Raw genomic sequence first — 24983 nt, forward strand, 5'->3', positions numbered from 1 at the left:
CAAAAGGTAATACTTCATTCATCTTTAGACTGCTTTACACAAAAATTTGGTCCACTTATTTCCCCAAAGATTGCTTATTTTTATTTATTTATTTATTTATTTATTGGTGGTACTGGGGTTCCTGGAAGCCTTTCTATGTCTGGGCCACACTCCCAGACCTATTTTGTATTTTTATTTGGAAGCAGGGTCTCCTAAGCCAGCATGCACGGCTGGCTTCGAACCTGAGCGATCCTCCTGTCTCGCCTCCCAAGCGCGGGGATTACAAGCGTGCGCCACCACGCCCGGCAGATTGCTTATTTTTAATGTAAGCATTTTTAAATTTACCTAGTCCTCCTCTGACTTGGGTTCTGAGTTGGTGCGGAAGGTTGGAGTTGCAGAAGAAAAGAAGCTAGCCTAGTGGAGATCTAGTGGAAGGCACCTGAGGTAGAGAGAGGAGCAGCACAAAGACTTTGACGCATGAATGAGCCTAGTCAGTCAAAGGGATAAAAGGAAGGGCCTGGGGGATGGGGGCGAGTGGTCTGAGACAGGATGAGGCACAGGTGGGGACCCGTCACACTTGCTGCGGGGAGCCACGTACCAGTAGTCTGAATTTCATTCTAACTGCTATGAGAGACTTTTTCAGATATTAGTATTATTACTATTATGATTATATGTGTGTGTGTGTGTGTGTGTATTTACCTCTGAGCTACATCCCCCAGTACTATTTTTTTTTTTTTTTTGCAGGTCTAGCCCTATTTTTTATTCCTTATTTATTTATTTATTTATTTATTTATCTGAAGGTCTAGGGATGGAACCCAGGGGCATTCTACCTCCGAGCTACACCCCTGCCCTATTTTTTTTTTTAAATTCTTTATTTTGAAACCGGGTCTCACTGAGTTGTAGAGGGCCTCACTAAGTAGCTGAGGCTGTTTGTGAACCTGTCTCAGCCTCCCGAATGCTGGGATTACAAGGGTGCGCCACCACGCCTGGCTTTTATTCTTTATTTTCAAACATTATCACTGAGTTGCAAAGGTAGCTGAGGCTGTCCAAAACCGTGATCCTCCTGTCTCCGCCTCCCAAATAGTAGGATTACAAGAGTGCGCCACCATGCCCAGCTTTTTAGTGGTATTTTCTTTTCAGGCAACACTGAAACAAATGTTAGTTTAAAAACTATACAGAAGAATTCTTACGATAACAGTATTTTTAAATTCACAATTTCATCAAAGGGAGAAGAGAGTTACAAAATAAACTAGCAATCTAAAATAATTTTTAAATTAAATTTACTTTTCAAGGCTGAAATTTATCTTAAAAAAAAAAAGCTAATTTAAAACATGTAGCCAGGAGTAGTGCTGCACACTTGTAATCCCAGCATTCAGGAGGCTGAGACTGGAGGATCGTGGTTCACAGACAGCCTCAGTTACTTAGTGAGGCCCTCTGCAACTTAGTGAGACCCTGTTTCAAAATAAAGAAAAAAAAATAGGGCTAGAGGTGTAGCTCGAAGGTAGAATGCCTCTGGGTTCAATATCCCATGCTGCAAAATAAAACAAAGCAAAACAAACAAAAAGGTGGCACATGCCTGGCATGCTTGTAACCCCAGTACTTGGGAGGCTGAGACTGGAGGATCAGGGTTTGTGGATAGCCTCAGCTACTTAGTGTGGTTCTATGAAATTTAATGAGACCCTGTCTCAAAATAAAGAGTAAAACACAGGGTTGGGATTGTTGCTTGGAGGGAATGCCCTGGGTTCAATCCCCAGTATTGTTAAAAAGAAAAAGAAAAAGAAAAAGAAATAGCTAGTCTGTATACATCAAGTTCTCAAGTTAAATTCTTTTTTAAAGTTTTTTTAATAAATAGATTTCTAGGGATCAGTATACGTTTATTATTGTTCTGCCTTAAGCAAACAGATGCTTAGGTGAAGTGTTTAAGCTTTATCACTTTGACTCTGCTCTTACTTAATAATGCAGGAACCTAACAGTTTTGGAAACATGACTAGTCTTGGTCACACTAAATTAAAAATGCCTTAGGGATATCTTAGAGTAATAGGGTGAATTTTTCATATAAATAGTTTGAAAAGGTACTGATGTTTTTGATCCAAATTGATAAGACAAAAAGGTTATTAAAATCAACTTATATGTCAAAGTTCCACATAGGATCCATGGCATTTATCTTGTTTATAATTGCTTTGGTTACCTCCACTGTTTGGAGCACAGTTTAAACATCACGTTGATTGAAGCCTTACTGCTTGAAATGTTATGGCAAGGCAGATAGCTAATTAAAAACATATCAAATGTCACCGTTTGTAAAAATTCAAGTTTTATAATAGGCTGCTACAATAGCTTTAGATAAATTAGTTGCCTTTTTACAAAACTAAATCTTTGTACAGTTTAAATTTTATTTTCAAGAACCAAATTGCACTATTCAAGAGTATAGGAATTTTGAGACTCTAAAAGCTAGATTCAAAGTACTATGTCACATAATGTACCCTTTAAGGTAGCAATTATTTAGTCCAAAGCTCCAATGATAAAATTCCTAGTTTATCAAAATAAATATAGTAAAACTGGATTAAAATATTTACCACAGCTTTCTATCCAGTAACCTTGTGAATGAAGTTATCTTCGTAAACATGTTCTGTTGTTTTGTTAACGGCTAATATAGAAAGTGTCTTCCTTAGTGCCAATATTATGTGGTTTTTAGATCAAAGAATGGCAGTGAAAGCCAGGTGTGGTGGCACACACCTGAAATCCCCGTATTTGGGAGGCTGAGGAGGATCTCAGGTTCAAGACCAGCTTCAGCAAGTAGTGAGACTCTCAGAAACCTAGTGAGACCCTGTTTCAAAATAAAGAATAAAATTAGCTTACAGGTATAATGCCCCTGGGTTTAACCCCTAGTACCACCAAAACAAAAATTAAACAAAAATGGCAGTATAACTTATGAACTGGCAAGGACAATCACAGTACTATTTTCCTATAAAACTTTAGTAGTTCAATTCAAAGAAGTTCTACCTAATACTTGCTCAATTTCAACTTGTTTGCTGAGTTAATATCTTTAGTGTTTTTCTGGTGGTGTTTCTATGCTCTTCAGTGGGGTCACGCCTTCATTACATTCAGGTGACAACTACTCTCCCTCTTTTCTTCTTTTTATTTTTACTGTCCCTCTTGTCTGAAGGTGTTTACATAATTGACTTCATTCAGCATAGCCAAATAACTGCATGTCTCTGGATATTATGTCTGTCTTACATAGGTATCTTCTTAAAGTTGTCTTCAGCTTCACTGGACCAGTACTTTACTACACTGACAAAAAGCACCATCCAGTCCATACATTCTGAGATGATGTCCCATTCCAAACCTGAGGCTTTCTTCCTTTTCTTTTTTTCCTTCTTTCTTTCTTTTTTCTTTTTTTTCTTTTTGTGGTACTGGGGGTGGAACCCAGGGGCTTTTCTACCTCCAGGCTATACTCCCAGACCTATTTTATACTTTATTTGGAAACAGGGTCTCACTAAATTGCTGAGAGCCTCACTAAGTAGCTGAGGCTGGCTTTGAACCTGTGCGATCCTCCTGTCTCAGCCTCCCAAATGCTGGGATTACAAGCGTGTGCCACCACACCCGGTTTCTTTCTTTTTTCTTTGAGGTACTGGGGACTGAACCTAGGGGCATTCTGCCTCTAAACTACACCCCCAGCCCTATTTTTTTTTTTGGTGGTAGTACTGGGGTTCCTGGAAGCCCTTCTACCTCTGGGCTACACTCCCAGACCCATTTTTACAATTTTTATTTGGAAACAGGGTCTCCTAAGCCAGCGCACGCGGCTGGCTTCGAACCTGCGCGATCCTCCTGTCTCTGCCTCCCAAGCGCGGGGATTACAAGCGTGCGCCACCACGCCCGGCCCCTATTTTTTATTTTAAAACAGAGTTTCACTAAGTTGCAGAGAGTCTCACCAAGTAGCTGAGGCTGGCCGAGAACCTGTGATTCTCCAAGTACTGGGATTGCAAGCATGCACTACTATGTCCAGCCCTGAGGCTTTAACCACATTAATGGAGGTAAAGTGGTACAAGGTGGGAGTAGCCAGTATTCTGTACTGGAACTCTAAGGTGTCAACAGCTAGAACACACAGATCTAAAAGCTGAGCTATTTCAGTATTCTCAGAAAACAGCTCAGACTGTTTTCTAAGAATACAGAGGTAGAAGGACTTTAGAGGATCATGGTTCGTGGCCAGCCTCAGCCTACTTAGTGAGGCCCTTTGCAACTCAGTGAGACCCTATTACAAAATAAAGTATATAAAAATAGGGTTAAGGGTGCAGCTCAGAGGTAGTATGCCCCTGGGTTCTACCCCCAGTACTGCCAAAAAATAGACAGACAGACAGACAGACAGACAGACACACACACACACACACACACACACACACACACACACACACACACACCCTGGAGCAAAGCAGTAGCCTGTCTGGTGAGGTTTCATACACCTAAAGAGGACAGTAAGATGGAATAGCTGCTTACGAGCCAAGCAGCATGCCCAGCCAGCCAACCAGACTCCCCGCAAGAAGCCCAGATAATGTTTTCTGAGAATCCTTCAGCTCAGACTGTTTTCTGAGAGTACTGAGGTAGAACTTTACGGGCATCTTTAAGAGCATCAACTTTGAGAAAGAGATTTAACCAGGAGATGTCTGTTATGGGGCAAAGGTCCCATTTTAAAGCTTTCACTTAAAACAATCCCATCCTTAAGATGGCCTCTTCCCCACGAGCATCATCAGTGACACAAGCAAAATCTTGGCAATTTGGAGCATAGATTCCCTCAAGTTTGGAAGCAGTGAATAGTGAGGTAATTACAATAAGTTGAAACATATTTTTATTTATAAACTTTTTGTGTCAATATAAATCAAGAAGTTTTGTACAAGATAAAATATTTCCCTATGAAGTATGTATACTTGACATACCTCTAAAAACCAGTTTAGAAGTACTGACCTCATCTGTGGTTCTAAGTCAGAATGTCAAACTTCGAAATGGTTGTCCTGAACATATCTGCTCTTTTTTTTTGTATGTGTGTGGTACTGAGGATGGAACCCAGGGACATGCTACCTCTGAGCAATATCCCCAGCCCTATTTTTAAAAATTCTTTAATTTGAAATAGAGTCTCACTGAGTTGCGAAGGGCCTAAGTAGCTGAGGCTGCCCACAAACCACAATCCTGTCTCAGCCTCCCAAATGCTGGGATTACAAGTGTGTGTCACCATGCCCAGCTTCTGCTCTCTTTTTTAAACATGGTTAGTCAAACTTCTTTTGAATATGTCCAGCTTAAATCTAGCAAAGGTGGAGGATCAGTAAAAAAGTCTTGTCTGTAATCTGTAAACCTAGAGATGTCACGTGTTCCTGTTTCTTGGTGGGGTGTTGTAATGATGCAAGGACTGATTTCTCTAGATAATACAGGTGGCCAGCAGTTCCTAATCTCACACTGATGTTTCTTGGTCACCTCTTTTCTTTTTGGACATCCTAGCTGCTTTTCTCTTCTTGTCCTAGGTTATCTGGGCTTCTTGCGGGGAGTCTGGTTGGCTGGCTGGGCATGCTGCTTGGCTCGTAAGCAGCTATTCCATCTTGTTGTCCTCTTTAGGTGTATGAAACCTCACCAGACAGGCTACTGCTTTGCTCCAGGTGTGTGTGTGTGTGTGTGTGTGTGTGTGTGTGTGTGTGTGTGTGTATTTTTTTGCGGTACTGGGGGTAGAACCCAGGGGCATACTACCTCCAAGCCACACCCTCAACCCTATTTTTTTATTCTTTATTTTGAAACAGGGTCTCACTGAGTTGCAGAGGGCCTAAGTAGCTGAGGCTGTCCACAAACTGTGATCCTCTTGTCTTAGCCTCCCAAATGCTGGGATTACAAGTGTTCACCATGCTTGTAAGAAGGCAAAAAGACATCAGTGTTTCTTATTCTCCTCTTAAAACAAAAAGCCTGTCCAGGCTGGCACTGTCCAGGCCTCTTCATTGTATTCTACTCATTCTTAATTATCCCTCTTATGGAACCATTATGAGCCCATGGTGGTTTTTAGAAATTTAAAACATTAGAAAAGTCACCATGTATAAATTATAAATTCAAATCTTGTGAAATTGAAGAGTTTTTTTTGTGTGTATGTGGGGCTGGAGATGGAATCCAGGGGCATTCTACCTCCAAGCTACACTCCCAGCCCTACTTTTTATTCTTTATTTTGAAATAGGGTCTCACTAAGTTGCAGAGAGCCTCACTAGGTGGCTGGCCAAGAACTGCAATCCTCCAGTCTCAGCCTCCCAAGTACTGGGATTAAAAGTGTTTTCCACTAAATCTGGCTTGAAATTAAAGACTTTGAAAGTACAAATCTGGAAAGAATGAGGCTGTCAGCAATAGTTAAAGTAAGCCAGGCATTACAAGGAGAACACTTGTAATCCTAGTACTTGGAAGGTTGAGACAGGATTCCAAGTTTGAGAATTTCATCAATCTAGCAAGACTTTGTTTCAAAATAAAAAGAACATAGAGCTGGGGAATGTAGCTTGGAGGTAGAATGCTCCTGGGTTTAATCCTTAGTAACACACACACACACACACACACACACACACACACACACACAGACACACGCTAAATATTTGTAGGTGAGCAAAAGACTTCTAAGAATACTAATTTCATTAAAAATAATAGGCAGAGTAGAAGAGGGGCAGATTTATACTGTTGTAAGATTCTTACTGATTCTTATAGATGAGGTGATAATAAAAGAGATGTTTCAAAGTAAAGATGATGTATTGTAAACCCTAGGAATGACCACTGGAAAGAGAGGTAAAGCTAAAAAGCTAAAGGAGGAAAGTAAATGTTAAAAAACATACTCAGGGACTTACAGGAAGATGGCGACTGAGAAAAGCGGGGCTTAAGAGCCCCGCTAACACCAATCTCCATTACCACAAAATCAGTGCCTTTCATAGCCAGAAAACACCATCACCAGAGAAACAAAAAAATCACCAGGCTCCAGAGAGAAAGCGAACTGAGAATAGAGCTCAGAGCCACAGAGGAGATACACACGCGACAGCAGTGCCATACTACCGGCGGCAGCGGCGACTTCACCGGACGGCTACAGCAAGCTGAGGTGAGCCGCTGCGGAACAGCCAGGCGGGATTTCTCGCCGCAGGTAAAATCTAAAGCTCCCAGTGGCTGAGCTCAGCACACGCTGCAGGGATTCAGAGTGGAAATCAAAACCAAGAAAAAATATGCCAGCCTCACGGCCGAGGGCATAACAGTGGCGCCATATTGCCACCGGCGGCAGCAGCAGAGAATTCACCGAATCCAGTACAGCTACATCTGCGTACTCAAGAACAGTGAGTCAAATTGCAGGCCACAGAGGAGAAATCCCAGTACTGTACTCCCTGGGACTTGACCCAGTGGGGGAGGGGCGGTGGCAGAGATATCACACCATAGGAGAACGTGTAACCTGGCACCCCCCACAGTCTAAAGCAGTCTCTATCGACTCTCTGGGTCAGAGACTCTGTGATACAACCCAGTAAAGGAGTAGTGGGGTCTGAGATACTACTGACTCGAGATCCAGAACACCTTAAGTGAAGTCATACTGACCCAAGGGAAGAACCCAGAGAAGGCACAAACATCCAAAATCATGGGAAAGAGGAATAATACTGGAGCAATAAATGCCCACAACATCAGAACCCGATAAAACAGAAAATCAGAGATTTCTAGAAGATCAAATCAGGAAAATAACTGTAGAAATAATAGAGGTGCTTTGAAAAGAACTCAGAGAGAGCCAAAAAGAGATAAAGGATGCAATTAATGAAGTAAAGGCCTCAATTCAAAGCACAAACAACCGATTAGACCACATGGAGAACAGAATCTCGCTCCTAGAAGATGATCATTCCAAAAATGAACGCATAGTTTCTAATCTAGAAAAAAATATCCGACAGCAGGAATCTGACATTGAAGAAATATGGGCCCATTTTAAGAGAGCTAACCTAAGAATAATTGGAATAGAGGAGGGAAAAGAAGGTGAAACCAAAGGGATCAACAATCTCTTCAAGGAAGTAATAGCAGAAAATTTTCCAAACATAGAGCAAGAGGTTGATACACAAGTCCAGGAAACTTATAGAACTCCCTTTAGACAGGATCAGAGAAGAGGATCCCCACGCCACATAATTGTCAAAATGACCAATGTGGAAGCCAAGCAGAGAATCTTAAAGGCAACAAAAACAAAGGGCCAAGTGACAATCAGAGGCAAACCAATTAGAATCACTCCAGACTTCCCAAACCAAGTCATGAGAGCCAGAAGGGCTTGGAGTAACATATTCCAAACTCTGAAAGAAAACAACTTCCAGCCAAAAATTTCCTACCCAGCAAAACTTTCTATCAAATTAGATGGAGAAATAAGAAGCTTCTATGACAAACAGAAACTGAAGGAATTTATGTCTTCAAAACCAGAGCTAGAGAAAATACTCAAAGAAATTAACTACAAAGAAGAAATAGGTAACACACACCAGAACCAGAGAAACAAGAGTTTCCATCCAACAGACAACTAAGATTGGTTATCTGTAGAGATTCATTATTTATGTTAGTCTTTTACCTATCTCTAAATGGTATTGTTTGCCTTTATTGTTGTTAATTTTTAGGATTTCTAGTTGGAATATTAATATACCTTCAGATATAGCATTTGGAAATATTTTATCCAATTCTGTTAGTAACTTTTAATTCTGTTTACATTGTCTTTGGATATACAATATCTTTTTTATTTTTTAGGGAGTTTGTATACTCTTTTGATGTCTGTGCCATTGAAATCATATCCAAGAAATCACTGCCAATTTCAATGTTGTGAGGTTTTATGACCCAGATTTTCTCCTAAAAGTTTATAGTCTTAAGATTTATATTTAGGTCTATTATCTATTTTGAGTTAATAATTGTATATGGGATTAGGTAAGGGTCCAACTTTATTCTTTTCCATGTAATTATTATGTTTCAACAATATTTAGTTAAAAGATTATTATTTCCACCACCAAATGTTCGTGGAAACCTTGTCAAAAATAACTTGACAATATATGGAAGAATGTATCTCTAGGCTTTTATTTAACTCCAATGGTTTATATATCTGCCTTTACAATAGTACTACACTGTTTCAATTATTGTAGCTTTATATGGTTTGAAATCAGAAAATATATATCTTCTAGCTTTGTTCTTTTTCAAGATCATTTTGGTTATCTAGAGTCCATATTTCATATTAGGATAGATTTTTTTCCCTGAAAAATAAATATATAAATATATGATAGTTTCACCTAAAAAAAATAGAAAAAAAATATTCTCTGGTAAGAAAGAAAGTAAAAAGAAATATTGAAATGTAATCTTTAAGTCATCAAAAGCTTGGTATCAGACAAATGAAACTATTATGTGAGATTATCATTTTTTATTTTGGATAAATTGCTATAATACTAGATGTCAACCACTAAGCCAAGCATGGGAGGGAGGGATGGGGAGAGAATGGGGTGGGGATCGTGTGGGGGCTGACTGGGCGATGTGTGCATGTATGTCTACAAAGTTTGTATCCCACTATGATGTATGAATACAGTGCACCAATAAAAAATAAAAACATTAAAAAAAAAACAAAAAACAACATACTCAATAAATCTTAATGAAGGCAGGAAAAGACCCGGGAAAGAATAAAGAGATGGGAAAATAGAAAATAAAGGGCCAAATGGGAGGTGTAAATCCACATATATCAATAATTACATGAGCCCAATAGGCCAAACACTCCAATGAAAACACATTTGTCAGAGAGCAAGACCCAACTGCATGCTATTGACAAGAGCTGTACTTTAAACATAAAGACAAAGGTCACAGATCAAAGATCGAGAAAAGATACTGTGCAAACAGTAACCATAAAGAAAACTTCTGTAGTCATATTAACATCAGATAAAAAGACATTTCATTTTGATAAAAGGATTAACTCATCAAAATACAATTACCCTAAATGTATATGCACCTAATAACAGAGTTTCAAAACATATTAAACAAAAATTGACAGAGAAATGGGGAAATCCACAATTACAGTGATATATATATATATATTTTTTGGCAGTACTGGGGACTGAACCCAGGGGTATCCTACCTCTGAGCAACACCCACAGCCCTATTATTTTATTATTTTATTTTTTGTGGTACTGGGGGTGGAACCCAGGAGCTTTTCTACCTCTAAACTATACTCCCAGACCTATTTTATATTTTATTTGGAAACAGTCTCACTGAGTTGCTGAGAGCCTCACTTAGTAGCTGAGGCTGGCTTCGAACCTGTGCGGTCCTCCTGTTTTAGCTTCCCAAGCACAGGGATTACAAGCGTGCGCCACCACGCCTGGCTCAGCTTCAGCAATTTAGTGAGACCCTCAGCAACTCAGTGAAATCCTGTTTCAAAACAAAACTAACTAAATAAATAAATAAAGAAGGCTGGGCTTGGAGGCAGAATGCCCCTGGGTTCAATCTCTGATACCACCGAACACAAACAAACAAAAAATCCTTTTTGAATGATTTTACGGATGCTCTCCCTAATATGTGAAAGCCGGGGGGGGGGGGAACAGGACATAGGAGTGACTCCAAAGGAGGAGGAACCTGAGACGAGGGAAGAAGGCGACTTGAGGGAGATGGGGGGACACCTCAGTGGACAAGATGTACACACACAAACTTAGCAGTCACTATGCTGAGCACAGGAAGGAGGGGAGGGAGAGATAACGGGCAGGAGCTGGCGGGGAGCTCAATGAGTGCTGTGTGCATGTATCTCCCACCCTGAACTTCATCAAGATGCATGGTTACAATGCACCGATTTAAAAGAAAAAGATTTTACTTAGCTGGTGTGGTGACACATGCCTATAATCCCAGTTTGTGGGGAGCTGAGACAGGAGGATCACAGGTACATAAAGGATTCCTGTCATCCAGTAACAAATTGGCCTCATGAAAACATAAGCAAAGATTTAAACAAACATTTTAGAAGAAAATGATAAGTTACCAATGAGAATATAAAAAGAGCAAAGACCATTAGACATCATGCAAATTAAAATCACAGTGAGACATTTCATACCATTAGAAAGGCTAAATTAAAAGACTGACATCACCAAATGCTGACTAGGACCTGCAAGTGGAACTCTTGTAACTGTTGGCTAGGGTTTTATTGTTGTACAACCACTGTGAAACATTTTGACAGTTTCTTACAAACATACAGCAACTCTATTCCTATTTTTTTTTTTTCAGTACTGGGGATAGAACCCAGGGGCGTTCTACCTATGAGCTATACCCCCAGTCCTATTTTTTAGTCTTTTTATTTGAAACAGGGTCTGAGTTGCAAAAGGCCTCGCTAAGTAGCTAAGGCTGTCTGTGAACCACGATCCTCTGGTCTCAGCCTCCCAAATGCTGGGATTACAAGTGTGCGCCACCACGCCCGGCCTATTCCTACTTATTTAACCCCCAAATGAAAACATGTCCAAAAAGAATGTTCATAATTTTATTTATAACAGCCCCAAACTGTAAATAACCCAAAATGTGCACAGAGAAGAAAGGGTAAAAAAAAAATTGTGGCATGTTTATGCAATGGACACTCCTGAATAGCAAATGAAAACCAACTCTGAATGCATGCAACAGTTGAGGGGAAATCTCACAGAGCCAAAGTGTGAGCGTCCAGAGGGACAAAACTAATATATTACGGTAGAAATCAGGAAGAGTAGCTGCAGGGACAGGAAGGGGAAGGAAGTTACAGGCCACAGGCACCAAAGGGCCTTCTGGGATGATGGAAGTTTCTTCTTCTGGATCAGGTTAAGATTACATGGGTAGTTAGGTCTGGTGGTGAATGCTTGTAATCTCAGTATTCAGGGGGCTGAAACAGGAGGATTGCAGATTTGAGGACAGCTTTAGCACTATAGCGAGATTCTTAGCAACACAGGGAGACCTCTCCCCCTTTTTTGTGGTACTGGGTAGAACCCAGGGGCATTCTATCTCTGAGCAACACCCCCAGCCCTATTTTTTATTTTGAAACAGTTTCTCACAAAGTTGCAGAGGGCCTCACTAAATTGCTGAGGCTGGCTGTAAACTTGCAATCCTGTCTCAGCCTCTCAATACTGGGATCACAAGCATGCACCATCACTCCCCACTCAAGAGACTGTTTTAAGACAACAAAAAACTCAGAATAAAAAGGGTGCATGAAGTCGGACATGGTGGCGCATGCTTGTAATCCTAGCATTTGGGAGGCTGAGACAGAAGGATCTCAGGTTCACGGCCAGCCTCAGCTACTTACTGAGGCCCTCTACAACTGAGACCTTGTTTCAAAATAAAGAATAAAAAATTGGCCGGGCGTGGTGGCGCACGCTTGTAATCCCAGTACTTGAGAGGCTGAGACAGGAGGATCCTGCAGGTTCGAAGCCAGCCTCAGCTACTTAGTGAGGCTCTCAGCAACTTAATGACCCTGTTTCTAAATAAAATATAAAATAGGTCAGGAGTGTAGCCTGGAGGTAGAAAGTCCCTGGGTTTTATCCCCCACCCCCACACACACAGGGCAGGGGGTGTAGCTCAGAATGCCCCTGTGTTCAACTCCTAGTTAAAAAAAAAAAGTGTGTATATACACACACACACATACCCATACCCACACATTATATAGGTATACAGATTTGTCAAAAGTGAACTGTAATCTTAAAAATCTATGCATTTTATTATCTGTAACTATAGCTGAATTCAAACCATCTGACCTCAAAATGTTAGGGAATAAAAATCTAGCTTATCAGAGGGCTCTTCACCACTTACAAAAAGAACTGCTCACAGAAAGGTAATCTTTCCATTTACAATTTTAACCTTTGCGTCAGCTAGCTCTTCAATATAAAATTCTAATTGTTTCTGAGATCACTAAATTTTCTGGTGAAATGCTTCTCGTATATTTTTGTCCTAAATTTTTTATTCAAAAAGAATGTCATTTCTAATGCTCTACTTGTTGTACATTAGAAGTCAGAAGTTACCCTAAAGATAGTTCAAACAGTTAACTCCTTTAAAAACAAAAACAGATGCCTAAAATGAGTGTGGTTACGCATGCCTATAATCCCAGTGACTCAGAAGGCTGAGGTAGAAGGGTCTCAAGTTTGAGGCCAGCCTGGGCAATTTAGTGAGACTATCTCAAAACAAAAAGGGCTGGAGATGTAGCTCAGTTGTAGAGTACCCTGGGTATCCCCAGTAATAGCAACAACAACAACCACAACCACAACCACAAAAAACAAACAACAACAACCCAAACCAAACCCAAAGCCCTAAACTACAACTAAAAAACAAACCCCCAAAAGCCAAACCAAGCTGGGTGTGGTGGTGAACGCCTTTAATACCAGTTCTTAGGATGCTAAAACAGGAGGATGGCAGGTTTAAGGCCACCCTCAGTAACTTAGTGAGACCTTGTTCCAAAATAAGAAATAGGACTGCCTAGATAGCATATCAGAATCATAACTTATTTCAGAAATAAGACATATAGAGTTTACACATTGTATTCTTTGCAATTTGTAACAATTGGATAAAGACAGTAGCTTAAATAAATGTAGCAAAAATGTAGCCTGGCATGGTGGCTCATTCTGAAATCCCAGTACCTAAGAGGTAGATAGGAGGATCACAGGTTTGAGGACAGCAACCAAATAAGACCTCGTTTTATTTTTTATTTTTCTTTTTTATTGGTACTGGGGTTCCTGGAAACCCTTCTACCTCCAGGCTACACTCCCAGACCTATTATATATATATTTTTAATTTGGAAACAGAGTCTCTTAAGCCAGTGAGGCTGGCTCTGAACCAGCGAGATCCTCCAGTCTCTGCCTCCCAAGCGCAGGGATTACAAGCATGGGGATTACAAGCGTGTGCCACCATGCCTGGCAATAAAACCTCGGTTTTTTTTTTTTTTTTTTTGGTGGTACTGGGGTTCCTGGAAGCCCTTCTTCCTCCGGGCTACACTCCCAGACCTATTTTATATTTTTGAAACAGGGTCTCTTACGCCAGCACGGCTGGCTTCGAACCTGCGCGATCCTCCTGTCTTCGCCTCCCAAGCGCGGGGATTACAAGCGTGCGCCACCACGCCCGGCTAAGACCTCGTTTTAAAAGGAAAAAAATAAAAAGGGCTGAGGTATAGCTCAGAGGTAGAATGCCCTGGGTTTAATACCCAATTGTGCATGCGCGCGCACACACACACACACACACACACACACACACACACACACAAAATTGACTAAACAATTATGTATGCTCTAACTGGAGGAGGCAGTAGAAACTAAAATTTTTTATACTGACATACACATTCTTTCAGTTATACTTCTTAAAAGCATGTATTTTATATCTACTGGGCATTTCCAAATTCATATGGTCTTGGCTGGATTTTCATGAATGATGCAATTTCTAGTTGGTCTGTGTTGGTCTTTACAGCTGGTCCATTTTTCTTGAAATGAGAGAGCTATACTGGTGATTTATAAAGCCTGGGTAATTAAGCCGAGATTGTGGCGCACGCTTGTAATCCTAGCATTTGAGAGGCTGAGACTGGACGATCATGGTTCACAGACAGCCTCAGTTACTTAGTGAGTCCCTTTGCAACTCAGTGAGACCCTGTTTCAAAATAAAGAATAAAAAATAGGGCAGGGGGTATAGCTCGGAGGTTGAATGCCCCTAGGTTCCATCGCCAAACCCATACGCACACACACAAAAATAACCCTGGATAATTAAAAAAAAACTTTTATTAAAATAATGCATATGGAGGTAGAATACTCCTGGGTTCAATCTTTAGTACCACACAAGAGAAAGCACAGTGGATAAACAGAATAAAATTTAACTTAAAACAAGTTTGGCAAGGCTGGTTATAAGGATGAGAGAGACAGGGGCGGGGAGAAGGAGGCAGGCAAGCAGGTTTAATATGCTTAAATAATGTAGAAACAATTATATAGGAAAATTTTTATTTGATAAATATAATCTCATAAATTTAAAAAATCACTGAGAGGTACAATGTGTTACTAACAATGCAAGAAAAGTTAAAAGAATTACATTTGATAGGCATACTGCCTGAGGTTCAAAGTTTTAAATTACTTATTGCTACAGTATTTCCTGGTGCTCACTCCTCATCAAAATCTAACAATCACCATTAGTACAAACATATCATTAGTACTTATGATCTATTTTTATAAGAATATCATTCAAGCTATTTCACATCAAACAGCAGTTTATTAATTTTTAAATGAAAATAGAACTCATTTTAGGTTAGAAAAGAAAATATGTCTAAGGAGACCAAAATAAAACACAACTCATTTAGTTAATACCTTTTATTAATACATTTTTATAGCATACTCCAAATTGATTTTTATAGGGAAAACACAAACATGGGAAGTTTTTCTTTTCCTTTAGACTTTGAGAGATTTTCAGAGTTGTTTATTTATTTACTTATTTGTGGAACTGGTGATTGAACCCACCAGGGTCATTCTATGTCTCAGCTACACTCCGAGCACTTTTTTTGTGTGTGTGGGTTTGGGGATGGAACCCAGGGGCATTTGACCTCCGAGCTACAGCCCCTGCCTATTTTTTATTCTTTTATTTTGAAACCGGGTCTCACTGAGTTGCAGAGGGCCTCACTAAAGTAGCGGAGGCTGTCCACTAACCGCGATCCTTCAGTCTCAGTTTCCCGAATGCTGGGATTACAAGCGTGCGCCACCACGCCCAGCTCTTTTTAAATTTTTGAAACATGGACTTCCTGGGTTGCTGAAAGTCTCACTATATTGCTGAGGATGTCCTTGAACCTGCAATCCTCCTGTCTCAGCCTTCCAAGTATTGGGATTACAGGTGTGTGCTACCACTGCCGGCAATTTCAGCTCTTAATTGTGCTTTTTTTTTTTTTTTGAGTGTGTGTGTGTGGCCTTGACTCTTGCCTGTCATGAGTTTCAAGCTTGCCAAATAAGTTCAATTTCACAATCTTCTGCAAAAGAAATGACTTCAGTCCTGGTACTAATAACAAGGGCTGAGTGCAGGTATTTCCTAGTAGGGTGATTTACCTGTTTAATCTTCTTCTCAAGAAAGCTCTAGGGTTTGGGTCAGCACTGGAAGCTTTTATACACCATGGGGCTTAAGACCCAAGGAGGGCAGTTAAAGAAAATGGGGCCATTCATTCTCCCCTTTTCTCTCCTCAGATCTACAGCAAGCCTTGGTAGCCGCAGCTCTCCGTGGCCCACACTGCTCTTTCCAGGGGGAGCCTGTGTCTGCTAAAGCCAGGGCAGGTGCTGTGGCACTTGCTGGGCAATTCTGGAAACTAACTTGGTGCTTGTCACTATCTTCAGGCCTGCAGCCTCCAGGCTAGGCAAAGATAAGCAACTGGGGCAAAGAGATATGAGACTATTAGTACACTAGCATCTTATGCTGGTTTCAGCAGATAAGAATAATTATCAGTGTTGTCTTTTTCAAAGAATGTAAAAGAAATATGCAAGGGGAAACCTCTGTAACTACTTGTTATAATGTTTTACACTGTGAATATTAATACAAAAAATTATTGAAAGCTTGTGGACTGCATTGCTACTTTCTTAAATAGAAGAAAATAACCTCATTTTTATAAAAAGTAGATGTCTTTTAAAAATGAGTTTTTTGGTATTGGGGATGGAACCCGGGGCTTTCTACCTCTGAGCTATATCCCCAAACCTGTTTTTTATTCTTTATTTTGAAACAAGGTCTAAGTTGCAGAGGGTCTCACTAAGTAGCTGAGGCTCTCCAAGAACCTGTAATCCTCCTGTCTCAGCCTACCAAGTATTGGGATTATAAGCATGTGCCACCACACCTGGCTGGAGTAAGTTTTGAACAAAAAAGAATAAGCATATTAGTAGATACGATTTACTTTATTTAATTTGTGTTGGGGATCGAACCCAAGGCCTTGTATACACTAGAGAAGCACTTCTTTATAAAAAAAAAAAAAAATTTGTGAAGAGTAAACAGGCAGGGGGCGTAGGTAAGCAGGTAGCCTTGAACCTAAGACCCTTGTCTGGCATGCGTGAAGATTTGGGTTTGATCTGTGGGGTGGGGTGAGGAGTTCTTAATTAACTGCAAATTGTTCATGCAGAAAATTACAATCCCACGCAGAGTAGCAAACCTACTGATCACTGTAGCTGGCCACAGACCACCTGATGATGCTGCAGTGTTCTAGTGCCTGTGGTCAGTTTACCTGATGGCACATAAACACTATTAAGGTAGGTGTAATGCAAAGCTACTGAGTGAATGGTTTGTTATATGTAAACTTTAGAAAACATTCCAAGCAAAAGCACATTTCATAACTCCCACTAAGTTATTCTACTTGATATTTATGCAGCATTTCCTCTCTGGAACATAAAACTGGTGAGTGTATGCTGTATTATTATCTCTCTAGTGTATTTCTAGAATAACAAATCTTCCAAAACCTAACTTTGGAATAACTGAGTTAAAGCACTATGAAAATTAATATTTAGCCTGAAATGGATAACTTAATATTCTTGCATTATGAAAGCAGACAAATGTTAGACTGGCAAGCAAGCAGTTTACTAGCAAACAAAGGTAGTCTTTTCTTGCATGTGTGTCACACTAGGAATTCAACCCAAAGGCTACCTTTGAGAAACACCCCCGGTCCTATTTCACTTTTATTTTTTGATGGTACTGTGGGTGGAACCCAGGGGCTTTTCTACCTCCAGACTATACTCCCAGACCTATTTTATACTTTATTGGCAACAGGGTCTCACTAAGTTGCTGAGCGCCTCACTAAGTAGCTGAGGTGGGCTTTGAACTGGTGTTATCCTCCTATCTCAGCCTCCCAAGCACTGGGATTACAAGCATGCACCACCACACCTGGCCTTCACTTTTATTTTGAAACAGGGTCTCAACAAATTGCTGAGGATGGCTTGGAACCCGAGATCCTCCTGTCTCAGCCTCCCAAATACTGGGATTACAAGCCTGTGCCACCATGCCTGGCAAGGTAGTCTTTTTTTTTTGGTGGTACTGGGGTTCCTCGAAGCCCTTCTACCTCCGGGCTATACTCCCAGAACTATTTTATACTTTTTAAAATTTGGAAACAGGGTCACAAGCCAGTACGGCTGGTTTCGAACCTGCTCGTCCCTCCTGTCTCTGCCTTCCAATCACGGGATTACAAGCTGCGCCACCACGCCCAGCCTGGCAAGGCAGTATTAATTCTTGCTCTATCATTCCTTCTCTACTGCTCAAGTCTAGAAGTCTTATTTTTTGGTACTGGAGGCTAAACAACCCTGGGACATTCTACCTTCAAGATACTCCCTATAGATCTTCCCTGCAGCACCAGGCCCCAAAGAGGGGACTCAGAACGGAGCTCAGAGCCAGAGAGGAGATACGCCGGCCTCGCGCCCGAGGACACGGCAGCAGTGCCTTACTGCTGGTGGCAGCGGCGAGCTCACCGGACGGCACCAGACCAACGCACTCAACAGCCCACCAGGCTCCAGAGAGGAGCGGCGGAGAGCGAGCCGAGGTGAGCCGCTGCAGATCAGCCGGGAGGAATTCGGCAGATTTCTCGGTGCAGGGAACATCTAAAACTCCCAGGGGCTGGGCTCAGCACACCCTGCAGGGATTCAGAGCGGAGCTCAAAACCAGAGAAGAAATACGCCAGCCTCACGACCGAGGGCGTGGCAGCGGCTCCATATTGCCACCGGCAGCAGCAGCAGCAGCAGCAAATTCACTGAGTCCACTACAGCTCCATCTGCGCACTCAACAACAGTGAGTCAAATTGCGACCCCTAGAGGAGAAATCCCAGTACTATACTCCCAGGGACTTGACCCAGTGGGGGAGTGGCGGTGGCAGAGATATCACACCATAGGAGAACGCCCAACCTGGCACCCCCCATGGTCTAAAGCAGCCTCGATTAATTCCCTGGGTCTGAGACTCTGCCATACAACCCAGTAAAGGTGTAGTGGGGACTGAGATACCACAGACTCGAGATCCAGAGCACCTTAAGTGAAGTCGTAGTGCCCCAAGGGAAGAACTCAGAGAAGGCACAAACTTCCGAAATCATGGGAAAGAGGAATAACAATGGAGCAATGAATGCCCACAACCCCACAACATCAGAACCTGATAAAACAGAAATTCAGAGCTTTCTAGAAGATCAAATCAGGAAAATAACTGTAGAAATAATAGAGGTGTTTCAAAAAGAATTCAGAGAGAGCCAAAGAGAGATAAAGGATGCAATTAATGAAGTAAAGGCCTCAATTCAAAGTACAAACAACCGATTAGACCACATGGAGAATAGAATCTTGCTCCTAGAAGATGATTACTCCAAAAATGAACACATAGTTTCTAATTTAGAAAAAAATATCCGACAGCAGGAATCTGACATTGAAGAAATATGGGCAAATTTTTAGAGAGCTAACCTAAGAATAATTGGAATAGAGGAGGGAAAAGAAGGTGAAACCAAAGGGATCAGTAATATCTTCAAAGAAATAATAGCAGAAAATTTTCCAAACATAGAGCACGAGGTTGATACACAGGTCCAGGAAACTTATAGAACTCCCTTTAGACAGGATCAGAGAAGAGGATCCCCACGCCACATAATTGTCAAAATGACCAATGTGGAAGCCAAGCAGAGAATCTTAAAGGCAACAAAAGCAAAGGGCCAAGTGACATTCAGAGGCAAACCAATTAGAATCACTCCAGACTTCCCAAACCAAGTCATGAGAGCCAGAAGGGCTTGGAGTAACATATTCCAAACTCTGAAAGAAAACCACTTCCAGCCAAAAATTTCCTACCCAGCAAAACTGTCTATCAAATTAGATGGAGAAATAAGAAGCTTCCATGACAAACAGAAACTGAAGGAATTTTTGTCTTCAAAACCAGCACTAGAGAAAATACTCAAAGAGATTAACTACAAAGAAGAAATAAGTAACACACACCAGAACCACAGAAACAAGATTTTCCATCCAACAGTCAACTAAGATTGGTTATCTGTAGAGATTCATTATTTATGTTAGTCTTTTACCTTTCTCTAAATGGTATTGTTTGCCTTTATTGTTGTTAATTTTTAGGATTTCTAGTTGGAATATTAATATACCTTCAGATATAGCATTTGGAAATATTTTATCCCATTCTATTAGTAACTGTTAACTCTGTTTACATTGTCTTTGGATATACAATTTTTTAAAAAATTTTTTAGGGAGTTTGTATACTCTTCTGTTGCCTGTGCCATTGAAATCATATCCAAGAAATCACTGCCAATTTCAGTGTTGTGAGGTTTTATGACCCAGATTTTCTCCTAAAAGTTTATAGTCTTAAGATTTATATTTAGGTCTTTTATCTCTTTTGAGTTAATAATTGTATATGGGATTAGGTAAGGGTCCAACTTTATTCTTTTCCATGTAATTATTATGGTTCAACAATATTCAGTTAAAATATTATTATTTCTACACCAAATGTTCGTGGAAACCTTGTCAAAAATAACTTGACAATATAGGGAAGAATTTAGCTCTAGGCTTTTATTTAACTCCAATGGTTTATATATCTGCCTTTAGAATAGTGCTACACTGTTTCAATTATTGTAGCTTTATATGGTTTGAAATCAGAAAATATATATCTTCTAGCTTTGTTCTTTTTCAAGATCGTTTTGGGTATCTAGAGTCCATATTCCATATTAGGATAGAGTTTTTTTCTGAAAAATAGATATATAAATATATGATAGTTTCACCTAAAAAAAAATAGAAAAAAATATTCTCTGGTAAGAAAGAAAGTAAAAAGAAATATTGAAATGTTATCTTTAAGTCATGAAAAGCTTGGTATCAGACAAATGAAACCGTTATGTGAGATTTTCATGTTTAATTTTGGATAAATTGCTATAATACTAGATGTCAACCACTAAGCCAAGCATGGGAGGGAGGGATGGGGAGAGAATGGGGTGGGGATCGGGTGGGGGCTGACTGGGCGATGTGTGCATGTATGTCTACAAAAGTTTGTATCCCACTATGATGTATGAATACAGTGCACCAATAAAAAATAAATAAATTAAAAAAAATAACTTGACAATATATGGAAGAATTTATCTCTAGGCTTTTATTTAACTCCAATGGTTTATATATCTGCCTTTAGAACAGTACTACACTGTTTCAATTATTGTAGCTTTATATGGTTTGAAATCAGAAAATATACATCTTTTAGCTTTGTTCTTTTTCAAGATCGTTTTGGGTATCTAGAGTCCATATTCCATATTAAGATAGATTTTTTTGTGAAAAATAAATAAATAAATAAATAAATAAATGACAGTTTTACCTTAAAAAAGAAAAAGAAATATTCTCTGGTAAGAAAGAAAGCAAAAAGAAATGTTGAAATGTTACCTTTAAGTCATCAAAAGCTTGGTATCAGACAAATGAAACTGTTATGTGAGATTATCATTATTAATTTTGGATAAATTGCTATAATACTAGATGTCAACCACTAAGCCAAGCATGGGAAGGAGGGACGGGGAGGGAACTGGGTGGGGATCGGGTAGGGGCTAACTGGGTGATGTGTGCATGTATGTCAACAAAAGTTTTATTTTTATCCCATTATGATGTGTGAATACAGTGCACCAATAAAAAAATTGAAAAAATCCTCATGTTGTAGAGTGAAATTTGGGATGCCTAGTTTTGTGAATTGTTCTTTGCTCAGTTAAACTGTTTTTAATTTATGTATAGCTTTGCTTAGAAACACTATAAACCCAAGTTTTGATCACACAAAAAAAGATACTCCCTAGATCTATTTGATCTTTTATTTCAAAACAGAGTCTTGCTAAATTGCTGAGAGTGCCCTTAAAACTGAGATCCTCTTGTCTCAGCCTCACCAAGTACTAGGATTACAGGTGCAATCCACTCCACCCAGCTTCAAAAGTCTTACATTCATGCAATGGGAATGGATTAAAGAGCTACACAATAAATCTTCAAAATGAAAATGTATTCTCATGGGAATATGGCAAAACCTCATTTTCTTACAAATTTGAATGTATATGTTTACAATCATTACATGCTTACAGTCAGGTTATAGTTCTTTAAAAATCATTTCAAAATCTTAAACATTACTTTTATGTTTATTTTATTTTAGGGGGATATAAGGTTTATTTAGGGAAGTGGGGCACAGTTTAAAAGGAAGAGGTAATAATGGGAGTATGATCCAGAGGAAGGGTCTAAAATGGTCTATTTCCAGAAGTGGAAAACGGGCTGCAACATTACTTTTTTTTTTTTTTTTTTTGGTGGTACTGGGGTTCCTGGAAGCCCTTCTACCTCCGGGCTACACTCCCAGACCTATTTTTTACATTTTCATTTTTGGAAACAGGGTCTCCTAAGCCAGCGCGCGCGGCTGGCTTCGAACCTGCGTGATCCTCCTGTCTCTGCCTCCCAAGCGCGGGGATTACAAGCGTGCGCCACCACGCCCGGCTGCAACATTACTTTTAAATAAAACAAATGACAACAATGAATCTACATGACAAATTTGGGAGGGATATTAAGTTTTGATATGTAATGAGTTCATTAGACTAACTTGTATCTGATTAATAACTCAGCATTTTTACTTATTGGCTAAAATTTATTTATTGCTGATAAAACTTTAGCATTTCAGAATTTGTTTCATTTACATTCCATAGGCACATCTGACACCACCTTATAATGGTACCCTGGGAAGAATTCATTTTACTGTAGCAGTCAGCTGTAACTTAGATAACCTATAACCTAAAAACAATAAAAATTCTTAACAGAAATCTCTAGCTTACAGAGAGGCAAGAGTAATTTTAAGTTGGCCATAGAAAGACCCTTCTGTTTTTACTGATTTAATTATTTTTTTTGAGATTTTACTGTGTTGTCTAGGTTGGCTTTGAACTCATAATCCTCTCACCTCAGCCTCTGGAGTTGCTAGGATTACAGAGGTGTGTATTACCATGCACAGTGTAATTGCTCATCTTTTGATCTGTATAATTAAAAGTATCTGCAATATTTAAATACTGTCCAAACTTTTTATTGATATAGTTGAATTTTACAACATTGTCATGTCATAAAATACTATAAACAGTCTTTGGATAAAGAGGGGAAAAAAGCAAATTTAAATATATTAGCCAGGTTAAACATGCAAAAGATCCAATGATAAAGACATTAAATTAATAATATAATAATGATATCAGATTTACCCACTGTAGTTTCTTCATATTCAGTCACCAAAATATTAGTAAATATCAATTTGAAATTTGGTGAATGGAGCTGATTTCTGGTTTATATGTAAGATATGATATACCCTTTGCATTTATTAACTTTACTGGTTGTATTATAGTACATTTAAAGGAATTTGGTATTGGATAAATTTACTACCCATACTGCAGTAAATAATGATTGGAAATGCATTATCTTAATATGGTCTATGAATTTAAAAAGCACTAATGAATTAACAACACAGGTCACTGAGGGACCAAAATTCTTTAATATTCACATTAACTTTTCCCATGAAAAGTTTCAAATATAATTCTAATAAAAAAATAGAGTTTTCAAGGCAAACTTTCAGCATAATTTACAGAAGCAGATTTAAATGCATCAATAAGCTAATTCTAAAAATACTAATAACTAAGAATTATCTATTTTTCTACCTTGATATGAAAATAGAGGTCTCAGCAACAGGCTGAAATGCCATCAGGAGCCCCATAAGCACAGGGACAACCCAGCCAAAGAGATTGAAAATGTCTCTTTATTCACAAATTTTAACATGTTGAAATTCAAAACAAAGGGAGAGAAAAAGGGTTCATATTAATGTTTCTTTTGTTTGCCATTGTAATCCTGAGTGGCTATGAACTACTCCCGAGATTTCAGAAAGTAATTTCAGAGCTAGTGTGGCCATTTACAGGATGATCACCCTGAATTTGAGGAAAGGAGTTGAAACTGCTTCCCCAAAGTACTACTGCCCCATTAAAAAGCAGATGAATCCATTGTGGAGAGGGTCAAGATGCTCCTGTCGTTGGTATAGAAAGGATCCGATGCACTCCATGATCTAAAGTAACAATAAGAGAAAAGTTTGGCTTACCAGAACCTATGTTTTAATTGAGAAAAATATTGATCCTAAAACTCAGGACCAAAATACAATTTGAGTCTTAAAATAATCACTGATTGAGTCATTTTTAAATGTTAAACCAAGTCCTTCAGACTAGCAGTGAATGCCTATTCTGTTTATACTGTTCAAAAACCTGGGGAAAATTATAATCTATAAATCATATAAAATATTAGCCAAAATTCAGACATGTATTAGCATTAAGACAATTTCTAAAATGTAGTAAAGCATGCGCTGCTTTTAAAATCTTAGTAATTCAATAAGAAATAAATGCTACCAAGTTATACACATTCAGTTTTACTTGAAAAGCAACTAGGCCCTATTTTGACATTACAGAAGAAAACAAAACTCCCACTTACCAAAAAGCCTTGGAATGAAATTCTCATTATTTGTCACTTCTTTTCAGCTCTAAATTCTACTATGAAGATTTCAGTCTAATTAGGTTGAATGTGAGGTATCAAAGACACTCAAAAAAAAAAAATGATCCTGGTCTGGAAAAGTTAGTTATTGTCTAAATGATAAGGCCCTTAAGCAATTTAATACATAATATCTTATTTGCAGCTATGAACTTAAATTAGCTTGAGTTAATTTAAGCTAAAATAACTCAAACCCAAAGGTAGCCTGCCACGCTTAAAATAGACTACCCTAGTTCAAGGACAATATCAGGATTACCAAATAAAAAGTGGCTTTTTTTTTTTTTTTTGCAGTACTTGGGGTGGAACCCAGGGGCATTCTAACTCCCAGCTACATCCCCAGCCCTATTTTTTTTTTTATTCTTAATTTTTTTGAAACAGGGTCTCACTGAGTTCCAAAAGGCCTCAGTAAGTAGCTGAGGCTGTCTATGAACCACAATCCTCCTGTCTCAGCCTCCCAAATGCTAGGATTACAAGCATGTGCCACCACTCCTGGCCTAAAAAACGTGGCTTTTCTTAGGAGACTAAAAACATGTAACAATAAATGCA

At 39.3% G+C, this 24983-nt stretch overlaps 1 pseudogene across 1 annotated transcript in view; it reads right to left on the bottom strand.

Annotated features, from left to right (window-relative positions):
* Positions 1-3120: 3120 nt before the first annotated feature.
* Positions 3121-24983, bottom strand: part of LOC308263566 (G1/S-specific cyclin-E2-like) — a 38913-nt pseudogene continuing 17050 nt past the window's right edge. Inside the window, exons 5-7 of the transcript in view lie at positions 4555-5021; positions 4001-4111; positions 3121-3341 (exon numbers count right to left, since the gene is read on the bottom strand). The product of the transcript in view is annotated as a G1/S-specific cyclin-E2-like (transcript). The remainder of the gene's footprint in view (positions 3342-4000; positions 4112-4554; positions 5022-24983) is intronic.

This window comes from Muscardinus avellanarius, assembly GCF_963383645.1.
Source record: "Muscardinus avellanarius genome assembly, chromosome: 5".
In the NCBI taxonomy this organism is placed as follows: domain Eukaryota; kingdom Metazoa; phylum Chordata; class Mammalia; order Rodentia; family Gliridae; genus Muscardinus; species Muscardinus avellanarius.